This window comes from Salmo trutta, chromosome 23 (assembly GCF_901001165.1).
Source record: "Salmo trutta chromosome 23, fSalTru1.1, whole genome shotgun sequence".
Taxonomy (NCBI): domain Eukaryota; kingdom Metazoa; phylum Chordata; class Actinopteri; order Salmoniformes; family Salmonidae; genus Salmo; species Salmo trutta.
In genome coordinates this window covers 38,326,319-38,339,066 of record NC_042979.1, presented here as the reverse complement: position 1 = coordinate 38,339,066, position 12,748 = coordinate 38,326,319, and positions in this window count along the sequence as shown.

Below are 12,748 nucleotides of genomic sequence, written 5' to 3'. Positions count from 1 at the left end.
GCGGGATTGACAGGGGAAGGAAGGGGTGGGAGAGGTCACAGAGTAATCAAACACAAATGTTCATATGATACAAGCACCATGCATACCACTTTTATAAATCAAGAAAAGCCGGGTAATTTATGCCAGGTTTTATAGATTATGGCAGATGTTTTCAGAATTTTCACGAACGAAATCATAGAATACAACCACAATAGAACTGCCTGTATTGTAGAAAGTAATTTTGCACATACCCAATCCTGGATCTTTGGAGGCAATGGAAATACTACCCTCTACTGGCAATAAAAAACAACAGCGATGTGTGTTGTGGATTAGTTAAAATCTTGAAAACCGAGAACTAAAGTTATTTTCAATAGTTGTTTTTAATTCATAAAAATGTTGAATAATTGGAATATAATATTGGAATGGAATATAACTAAAAACATTAAATAACATTGGAATATAACATGTATTAACAATAACTTAACTAGTTAACTCAGTGTAACATTGATGTGGCAACTCTCTTATGCTCTGCTATCAAACGATTCTAATTTGTACATAGGTCACAAATAAAGCTAAAGCTATTATTAAACAAAAATATATTTTATTTTTTAGATTCATCAAAGTAGCCACACTTTGCCTTGATGACAGCTTTGCACACTCTTGGCATTCTCTCAACCAGCTTCACCTGGAATGCTTTTCCAACAGTCTTGAAGGAGTTCCCACATATGTTGAGCACTTGTTGGCTGCTTTTCCTTCACTCAGCGGTCCAACTCAGGCCAAACAATCTCAATTGGGTTTAGGTTAGGTGATTGTGGAGGCCAGGTCATCTCATGCAGCTCTTCATCACTCTCCTTCTCGGTCAAATAGAGGCTGGTATCTCTAATTAACTTATCCTCTGTAGCAGAGGTAACTCTGGGTCTTCCTTTCCTATGGCGGTCCTCATGAGCGCCAGTTTCATTATAGTGCTTGATAGTTTTTGCGACTGCACTTGAAGAAACTTTCAAAGTTCATGAAATTTTCTACATTTACTGACCTTCATGTCTTAAAGTAATGATGGAATGTCGTTTCTCTTTGCTTATTTGAGCTATTCTTGCCATAATATGGACTTGGTCTTTTACCAAATAAACCTATCTTCTTCTACCTTTTCACAACACAATTGATTGGCTCAAATGCATTAAGAAGGAAATAAATTCCACAAATTAACTTTTAATAAGGCACACCTGTTTATTGAAATGCATTCCAGGTGACTACCTCATGAAGCTGGTAGAGAGAATGCCAAGAGTGTGCAAAGCTGTCATCAAGGCAAAGGGTGGCTACTTTGACGAATCTCAAATATAAAATACATTTAGATTTCTTTAACACTTTTTTGGTTATTTGATCGTTTTTGATGTCTTCACTATTATTCTACAATGTAGAAAATAATAAAAATGAAGAAAAACCCTTGAATGAGTAGGTGTGTCCAACCTTTTGACTGGTACTGTGCGTCGGTTGTTTTGCGCTAGGGCGCCCACATGCCGCACAAGACTAGTGTGAAGGTCCCCGGTACCCGTTGAAAACATTTATGGAAGAATATATGGACTGTTTTGTGCCAAAAATAAAGGGTTAAATACATGTAAATAAAAATAAAACTAATAGTGTTACCTGAGATTTCTTATTTTTCTCAGATATAGGACAGACACTTCAGAACAAACTTCCTTTACATTTTTTGGGGGGGGACTATCAGTTGTTCCATGTAGTGAATCTGTTATTCAATGCATTTGTATGGGCTAATAGCAGTAAGGACAAAAATCATTTTTCATCAAATAATTGTTTCATATATTTTTGTTATACTTCAAGGGGTCTTAAAATTCAAAATCAAATAGCAAAATGATCCTTGATATGACCTTAAAACAATTCCAAATAGCTAAGTAGAACCCCCCACTTTGCAGTGATAAGCAGCGTACTGTCTGTACCTGCCAAATTTACACATTGGGTTTAAGGGCTAAAAGTTGATTTGGAATTGGTCCCTAGTGGAACTTCTGTCTCCTTTATAGGCTTTATTATTGCAACTATGGCTATACACTCTCCATATCAAAGTTGCCCATTACGTGCAGCTCTAGGGCCATCTTACCCATCCACAAACCCGATTTCCCCATTAGAGGGGGAAATGTGAAGCTGACCTTCGATCTAATGGCTGTATGTGCATTGTATGCCATGATTGGGAATGTATTGTATTTTCTGTATATCTGAAAGTAAATGAGTACTCAGGGCTCATCTGTAAAAGAGAATTTGGTCTCAGTATGACATGCTGGTAAAATAAAGGTAAAAATAAATCAGCTTTTGTTTAGCTAATTATTTTAGATATACAATAACACTATGTTTATCTGATTGTTCAGTGGAATAATTGATGAAAACAATGCTAAATTAACATTTTGTTTTATTAAACACAGGCACTTAAAACATGCCATGAACCAGCAGTATCTTTTCTTTGTCTGTTTTAAGAAAAGAGATACACAAAATCCTAGACTGAGCTGCTCTCCATGAATCCAGTTTTACTTTACTTTTTAACCAGAGATTCTCAAGACCTTTGAGTGAGCTGCCGAATGTCTGGATAAAAAACAAACAGCATTTTCCTTTTCTCCTTCCTTTTTTAACAGTCCTCTCAAATTAACAGTATGCTGTAACAGTCAAACAGAACATGGAGGAGACAAACAGATTGGCACAGAAAGACAGAGAGATAGACAAGAGGCTGATTGACAAACAAATGGAGAGGTAGACAGATAGACAGACAGGAAAGGGGTGAAGGGGGAAGGGAGAGGGGAGGAGGGCGAGGGAAGGAGAAAAGGGGGAGGGAAGAGGAGGAATTGAAGAGTTGTGAGGGAGAGGAGGGAGAAGAGGGGAGACAAACTGATTGCAAAATGAGATCATCTGAAATAACTAGGTAAGATACTCGAGTGATCAACATCAAATTGATCAGAAATACAGTGTAGACGTTGTTAATGTTGTAAATTACTATTGTAGCTGGAAACGGCAGATTTTTTTATAGAATATCTACATAGGCGTACAGAGGCCCATTATCAGCAACCATCACTCCCGTGTTCCAATGGCACGTTGTGTTAGCTAATCCAAGTTTATCATTTTAAAATGCTAATTGATCATTAGAAAACCCTTTTGCAATTATGTTAGCACAGCTGAAAACTGTAGTTCTGATTAAAGAAGTAATAAAACTGGCCTTATTTGGACAAGTTGAGTATCTGCAGCATCAGGTAGCTTAGTAACCTGGGGCGGCAGGTAGGTAGCCTAGGTAGCCTAGTGCTGGATCGAATCCCCGAGCTGACAAGGTAAAAATCTGTCATTCTGCTCCTGAACAAGGCAGTTCAACCACTGTTCCCTAGTAGGCTGTCATTGTAAATAAGAATTTGTTCTTAACTGACTTATCCAGTTCAATAAAAAAAACAAATTTAAAATCTACATTTCTGGGTTCGATTACAGGCTCAAAACGGCCATAAACAAAGACTTTTCTTTTGAAACTCGTCAGTCTATTCTTGTTCTGAGAAATGTGAGAAATTGCCAAGAAACTGAAGATCTGGTACAATGCCTTCACAAACCAGAATAGAAAGAGGAGTGGGAGGACCCGGTTGTCGAAAGGAGTAGCGGACCAAAGTGCAGCGTGTGAGTAGTTCCACATTTTATTTACTCTGTGAAACTCACGCAATACATCAAAATAACTGAATAGACAAAAACAACAAACCGTGACGTAGAGAAGAACAAGCACTACTAAAAAATAATCACCCACAAAACCCAGGAAGAAAAACCCCTACTTAAATATGATCTCCAATTAGAGACAACGAGGACCAGCTGCCTCTAATTGGAGATCATCCCAAACAAGCCAACATAGAAATACAAAAACTAGAATCTAAGAACATAGAAATAGAAAACATAGAAAACACAAAACACCCCCTGTCACGCCCTGACCTACTCTACCATAGAGAATAACATCTTACTATGGTCAGGACGTGACACCGGTGCACAACTGAGCAAGAGGACAAGTACATTAGAGAGTCTAGTTTGAGAAACGGACGCCTCACAAGTCCTCAACTGGCAGCTTCATGAAATAGTACCCGCAAAACACCAGTCTCAACGTCAACAGTGAAAAGGCAACTCCAGGATGCTGGCCTTCTGATCAAATTCACACATTTTGGGGAATTATCAGTTTGGTTTTATCAGGGGGTGCTGCAGCACTCTCAGCACCCCTACTTCCCACGGCTATGTCTATACCGTTCCAGAACAGAACCATTATTTTATATGAACAGGTAAATAACGTTATTTTACCTTCCAGGTATTTTTTTCCATCCCCACAAAAAAATGCTAAACAAAGCACCTATGCAAAGCCCTCACTCTGTCACTCAGAAATTTCCAGTGTATGCCTGCCTGCCAGCTGAAAATCTCTGCCAGTCAGTGTGTGTGTAGGCAACCTGCCCCAGCCCCACCGAAGTGTAGTCTAGTAGCCTATTGGCGTAACAAATGGGATTCAGAAATTAGGGAGAGAGATTTTTTTATTCGAGAAGAAGAATTCAGATAATCCATGTCATAACAAGATGCCCAGCGCTCCAAGCATTCTCCCCCATTCTTTCTTGCTCTCTCTCCACCTGCAAAATTTCAGTCGCATCTCGAGCCCTACCCTGTTCTTTCCTAGCTATAGATCCGGTAACATTCAACAAATCTGGTCTAACAAAGTGGATATTTGTCAAATCCGTCATGATTTATGTATTGTAACGGGCCCACAATGTAGTTACTTTGGATATATTGAGCCGTTTTTCCTGCATTACATTTGGAAGTTGAACCTTTTCAGGTTTAGAAGAAGTGACTGCTAACTGTTAACTCCCGTTTGTATAAAATGGTTAGCATAGCTAGCATACAGAAATCGGTGGTGGTAGTCTGAAGTCAAAATGTTTTTTAATCTATTATGCAGTTGATTGGTGACAATGACATGAACATGTGGTGGGGTTGACATTCATACAAGCTTTATACTCCGATTCTTACCTCAACAGTGCGAAATACACATATAAACAATAGCCTAAATGTAAATACATTTTGCTGGGGGGCAATGAGGATATTCGGGATCTTTCCCCCACAGCGCTTTCCCCCAAGCATTTCCATGGAAATTCCATTGTTTTGGTTGAGTTCGATTGACCTCTTTACTGCATCTAGCATGATACCCATAGACTTCCAGTCATTGCCCTAACGCTAGGTAGCATTGGCTTGTGAAACTACCTCCAACTTCATTCATACTGGATACAGAGACATGCAAATGGTATTCACAAGTTAATCTGACTCTGTGGAAGTAGATAAAAGGCCTCATTGCCAAAATCCCAAAGTATCCCTTTAAATTCATATTGATTTTTATTTTCATGCTAGCTATGGTCCATGACAAAAAAGAAGGGCTCTAGCTAGCACACACATTTTGTCACCATGGACCAACACAACCAGCCAGCCATGCCATGCTAGCTAGGCCACCTAATTTTTCCATGCGGACTAATAGCCAGCTCAGCATTTTTCCCATGTGAGCCATTAACTAGCTAGCTAGCCCATATGGATTTTTTTTATGTAACTAGCTAGCTTGATATTCTAACTTCCTAACTTGTTTTGACATCTTTGATTGTTTGAGCTAGCATTTCACATAAAGACTTTCTGTATTATTTATTCCATAATAACATAACAGGTAATTTTAGTATTTAGGGTAATATTGTATCTAGCTAAGCTAGCCAATTTAGCTACCATGCTGAGGCAGATCTACTTGGTGCAGGATTCTCATATTAGTTTATGTTGCCCACTTACAAATTATTGCAACAATTGCATCCATTTCTCACAACTTTAACCATGTAGAGTAAAAAAAATGCTCTCAAACACAATTTAACCTAGCGCTCTTGCTGAGATATGTGAGCACCACAGACTGGATGGGCTCCCTGCACATCAGACACAAGTTGTTCCTCTTTTTTTAGTTTCTTGGCACAGGGAACACCCTCTACATTTACATTTTGCAATTATCTCCCTCTCATTGAACTGTCTTTCTCCCCATGTCACTATTCCTCTAACTCAGGAATGGTATCAGCTTCAAGAGGATCAAAGATCAGAATAAGGGGGGACCCCTCCTCCATTCATCCTGACAGTCAGTGAGAGGGGTGGGGACTCTCTTGTGTCCCATCAAAGAGGGATTGGTTGTGATCACCCTTGGGGCTTTGAGGGAAAGGGTGAGGGCATGTTTGAAGCCTTTGTACGCAGGAGGGGATTTTAATACAATCACAAACTGCTGTCTTCCTCTTTGAAACCAACACCATTGACACATGGGAGAAAGGGAGTTTCAGAGGGGTCCATGGTGACCACGGTATAACCCCTGAGCAGGTAATATACATGTTAATGATGGGATGGATGCAGAAGCCCAGAGCCAGCGGGAGATACTTGCATGTGCATGGAGTGGCGTGGAAAGTAAACCAACCATGAAATGACAATAAGATGACTTAAGAGCCTACTAACATGCCTGTGCGTTTGATTATTGTTTCTACACACTTAAACGTCTGTTTATTATACTTTGGAAAGAAGAAACATTTAAAATGTTATTTGATTCTCTGACACACCATTGAACCTGCTTTGACATTCTATTGTTGGATGAATGCAAATGATAATGGATTTGCATTTCAGTTTTATTATTGGAGGTGTTAGTTGTCCCCCACGATGAAATCGATGAGGGGACTGTGGAGCTGTCTTCGTACGTTCGTCACATGCGATATCTCGACAGTACTGGCCTGATTTTGACTAAACTTGGGTAAATGATGCAACTTGCCATAGAGATCCCGCATTTCCAAAATTAAAAAATTGCACTGATTGGCCAAAGGGGGGTGGTATAGTAAACAAGTGAAATTCCAAACTTTGAAGAAGCAAACAGTACCTTCAGGAAGTATTCACACCCCTTGACTTTTTCCACATTTTAATGTTACATAGTGGGATTGAAATAAATGTAATTGTCATTATTTATCAACGATCTACAGAAAATACTCTAATGTCAAAGTGGAAGAACATTTCTAAAAAAGAAAGAAAATAAAACACTAATATATTTTGATTTGTATTCAACCCCCTGAGTCAATACATGTTAAAATCACCTTTGGCAATGATCACAGCTGTGAGTCTTTTTGGCTAAGTCTCTAAGAGCTTTGCGAAACCTGGATTGTACAATATTTTTCTAGCTCTGTCAAGTTGGTTGTTAATCATTGCTAGACAGCCATTTGCAAGTCTTGCCATAGATTTTCAAGACGATTTAAGTCAAAACTCTAACTAGGCCACTCAGCAACATTCAAATCAAATCAAATTTTATTGGTCACATACACATAATTAGCAGATGTTAATAGCGAATAGTGTAGCGAAATGCTTGTGCTTCTAATTCTGACAGTGCAGTAATATCTAACAAGTAATCCAACAATTCCCCAACAACTCCCTAATACACACAAATCTAAATCGAGGAATAAGAATATGTACATATAAATATATGGATGAGCGGCATAGGCATGGTGCAATAGATGGTATAAGGTACAATATATACACTACCGTTCAAAAGTTTGAGGTACTTAGAAATGTCCTTGTTTTTGAAAGAAAATCGAATTTTTTGTCCATTAAAATAACATCAAATTGATCAGAAATACAGTGTAGACATTGTTACTGTTGTAAATGACTATTGTAACTGGAAACGGCAGATTTTTTATGGAATATCTACATTGGCGTACAGAGGCCAATTATCAGCAACCATCACCACTGTGTTCCAATGGCACATTGTGTTAGCTAATCCAAGTTGAAACATTTTAAAAGGCTAATTGATCATTTGAAAACCCTTTTGCAATTATGTTAGCACAGCTGAAAACTGTTGTTCTAATTAAAGAAGCAATAAAACTGGCCTTCTTTAGACTAGTTGAGTATCTGGAGCATCAGCATTTGTGGGTTCAATTACAAGCTCAAAATGGCCGGAAACAAAGACCTTTCTTCTGAAACTCATCAGTCTATTCTTGTTCTGAGAAATGAAGGCATTCCATGTGATAAATTGCCAAGAAACTGAAGCTCTCGTACAACGCTGTGTTCCTCTCCTTTCACAGAACAGCACAAACTGGCTCTAACCAGAATAGAAAGAGGAGTGGGAAGCGATGGTGCACAACTGAGCAAGAGGACAAGTACATTAGAGTGTCTAGTTTGAGAAACAGACGCCTCACAAGTCCTCAACTGGCAGCTTCATTAAATAGTACCCGGAAAATACCAGTCTCAACGCCAACAGTGAAGAGGCGACTCCGGGATGCTGGCCTTCTAGGCAGAGTTGCAAAGGAAAAGCCATATCTCAGACTGGCCAACAAAAAGAAAAGATTAAGATGGGCAAAAGAACACAGACACTGAACAGAGGAACTCTGCCTAGAAGGTCAACATCCTGGAGTCGCATCTTCACTTTTGACATTGAGACTAGTGTTTTGCCAGATGAAACACTCTTGAAATAGCTAAAGTATTGAGGCGTGACCACCGGACAATCAAACGTTTTGTTGCAAATAGTCAACTGGGGCGCAAAAAACACATGGAGAAGAAAAAGCACAAATTAACTGCAAAAGACTTGATAAGAATTAAACGTCAAGCTACCAGGAACCCATTATCCTCCAGTGCCACCATATTCCAGAACTGCAACCTACCTGGAGTGTCCAGAAGTACAAGGTGTCAAGTGTTCAGAGACATGGCCAAGAAGGCTGAAACATGTCCACCACTGAATAAGATTCACAAGTTGAAGCATCAAGATTGGGCAAAGAAATACCTGAAGACAGATTTTTCAAAGGTTTGATGGACAGATGAAATGAAAGTGACTCTTGATGGACCAAATGGATGGGCCCGTGGCTGGATCAGTAATGGACACAGGGCACCACTTTGAGTCAGGTGCCAGCAAGGTGGAGGAGGGGTACTCATATGGGCTGCTATCATTAAGGATGAGGTAGTTGGACCTTTTCAGGTTGAAGATGGACTGAAACTCAATTCCCAAACCTACTGCCAGTTTCTGGAACATTCTTTCTTCAAGCAGTGGTACAGGAAGAAGTCCTCAGCATTCAGGAAGGCCATGATCTTTACATTTACATTTTAGTCATTTAGCAGACGCTCTTATCCAGAGCGACTTACATTTCATACATTTTTTTCTGGGCTGGCCCCCCGTGGGAATCGAACCCACAACCCTGGCGTTGCAAACACCATGCTCTACCAACTGAGCTACAGGGAAGGCTTTATGCAGGACAATGCTCCATCACATGCATCCAAGTACTCCACTGCTTGGCTAGCCAGCAAGGGCCTCAAAGATGTCCGAATAATGACCTGGCCCCCTTCCTCACCTGACTTAAATCCTATTGAGAACTTGTGGGCCCTTCTCAAATGTGAGATTTACAGAGAGGGAAGACAATACACCTCTTTGAACAGCATTTTGGAGGCTGTGGTTGAACAGATCAAGAAACTGACTCCATGGATGGAAGGCTCATGGCAGTTATTGAAAAGAAGGGTGGCTATATTGGTCACTGAATATTTTTGAAAGGCCAAAAATGTTATTTAATTGTCATTTTGTGTTACTTATTGGTTACACTTACTCAAAAAATGTAGAATAATCAAGTGAGTTGGGATAAATAATTTTTGTAATTTAGTTGCCTAATAGTTCTGCACACTTGTATATTCCCCTGAGAAAGACAAAACTCGCTTTTCTTTTGTTAAACATTCAGGTTTGAGGTTCAATAACATTTTGGATTGACTGAGAGCATTGTGTTTGTTTAACAATAAAATGAATCCTGAGGAAAACAATTTGTCTAATAATTGTGCACGAGGTGTGTATATATATATATATATACTGCTCAAAATATATATACTGCTCAAAAAAATAAAGGGAACACTTAAACAACACAATGTAACTCCAAGTCAATCACACTTCTGTGAAATCAAACTGTCCACTTTGGAAGCAACACTGATTGACAATAAATTTCACATGCTGTTGTGCAAATGGAATAGACAACAGGTGGAAATTATAGGCAATAAGCAAGACACCCCCAATAAAGGAGTGGTTCTGCAGGTGGAGACCACAGACCACTTCTCAGTTCCTATGCTTCCTGGCTGATGTTTTGGTCACTTTTGAATGCTGGCGGTGCTTTCACTCTAGTGGTAGCATGATACGGAGTCTACAACCCACACAAGTGGCTCAGGTAGTGCAGCTCATCCAGGATGGCACATCAATGTGAGCTGTGGCAAGAAGGTTTGCTGTGTCTGTCAGCGTAGTGTCCAGAGCATGGAGGCGCTACCAGGAGACAGGCCAGTACATCAGGAGATGTGGAAGAGGCCGTAGGAGGGCAACAACCCAGCAGCAGGACCGCTACCCTCACCTTTGTGCAAGGAGGAGCAGAAGGAGCACTGCCAGAGCCCTGCAAAATGACCTCCAGCAGGCCACAAATGTGCATGTGTCTGCTCAAACGGTCAGAAACAGACTCCATGAGGGTGGTATGAGGGCCCGACGTCCACAGGTGGGGGTTGTGCTTACAGCCCAACACCGTGCAGGACGTTTGGCATTTGCCAGAGAACACCAAGATTGGCAAGTTCGCCACTGGCGCCCTGTGCTCTTCACAGATGAAAGCAGGTTCACACTGAGCACATGTGACAGACGTGACAGAGACTGGAGACGCCGTGGAGAACGTTCTGCTGCCTGCAACATCCTCCAGCATGACCGGTTTGGCGGTGGGTCAGTCATGGTGTGGGGTGGCATTTCTTTGGGGGGCCGCACAGCCCTCCATGTGCTCGCCAGAGGTAGCCTGACTGCCATTAGGTACCGAGATGAGATCCTCAGACCCCTTGTGAGACCATATGCTGGTGCGGTTGGCCCTGGGTTCCTCCTAATGCAAGACAATGCTAGACCTCATGTGGCTGGAGTGTGTCAGCAGTTCCTGCAAGAGGAAGGCATTGATGCTATGGACTGGCCCGCCCGTTCCCCAGACCTGAATCCAATTGAGCACATCTGGGACATCATGTCTCGCTCCATCCACCAACGCCACGTTGCACCACAGACTGTCCAGGAGTTGGCAGATGCTTTAGTCCAGGTCTGGGAGGAGATCCCTCAGGAGACCATCCGCCACCTCATCAGGAGCATGCCCAGGCGTTGCAGGGAGGTCATACAGGCACGTGGAGGCCACACACACTACTGAGTCTCATTTTGACTTGTTTTAAGGACATTGCATCAAAGTTGGATCAGCCTGTAGTGTGGTTTTCCACTTTAATTTTGAGTGTGACTCCAAATCCAGACCTCCATGGGTTGACAAATTGGATTTCCATTGATTATTTTTGTGTGATTTTGTTGTCAGCACATTCAACTATGTAAAGAAAAAAGTATTTAATAAGATTATTTCTTTCATTCAGATCTAGGATGTGTTGTTTAAGTGTTCCCTTTATTTTTTTGAGCAGTGTATATATATATATATATATATATAGCACAAGGAGTGTTCATTGAGAGCTTCATGAAATGTGTTTCCATGGCCCAGCAGCCACACACAACCCTAAGATCACCATGCCAAGTGTCGGCTGGAGTGGTGTAAAGCTCACCAACATTGGACTCTGGATCAGTGGAAACACGTTTTCTGGAGTGATGAATCACACTTCACCATCTGGCTGTCCGACGGACGAATCTGGGTTTAGCGGATGCCAGGAGAACACTACCTGCCCGAATGCATAGTGCCAACTGTAAAGTTTGGTGGAGGAGGAATAACGGTCTGGGGCTGTTTTTCATGGTTCAGGCTAGGCCTCTTGTTCCAGTGAAAGGAAATCTTAATGCTACATGCTAGATGATTCTGTGCTTCCAACTTTGTGGCAAAAGTTTGGGGAAGGCCCTTTCCTGTTTCAGTGTAACAATTCCCCCGTGCAGGAAGCAAGGTCCATACAGAAATGGTTTGTCAAGATCGGTGTGGAACAACTTGACTGTCCTACACAGAGCACTGACCTCAACCCCATCGAACACCTTTGGGATGAATTGAAACGCCAACTGCGAGCCAGGCCTAATCGCCCAACATCAGTGCCCGACCTCACTAATGCTCTTGTGGCTGAATGGAAGCAAGTCCCCGCAGCAACAGTTTATATATATATATATATATATATATATATATATATATATATATATATATATATATATATATATATATATATATGCAAACATCTTTGAATATTTCTGGGAGTACTTATGTTCCTGTCCCCATTACAACAAATAAATACTTAAATGGATGCATTATTGTCCTCAAAACATGACATTAAAATACCGTAAAATTCCCCATTCCTATGGAGGACAACTGCTTATGAGGAGTGCAAAAACGTAATTTAATTTCTCTCTCATAACTCCACACAACATACGTTGGAAAAATCTTCACTAGTTGACAAGGAGGAGCATCATTCGTGAGGGACAACATGTTCACTGTAGACGTGTTTACATGTTATATCTTGTCATTGGATTGCTGAATTAGGAGGAGCACTTGTGAGATCTCTATGACTTGCTTCGGCAACGTAAATATGTTTCCCATGCCAATAAAACCCCTTTGAATTCAATATATCCACAAGGTGTCGCCCAATACAAATGACTGACTCTCGACAGAGCTAAACCTGAGTTAGTTTATGAACTGGTAATTGGTCTGAAGAAATATGTTTGGATTAAGCTATGGAATGAAAATGTTAATAACTTTGCTCATCCTCCAGAGTCACCATAAAAATGTCCACA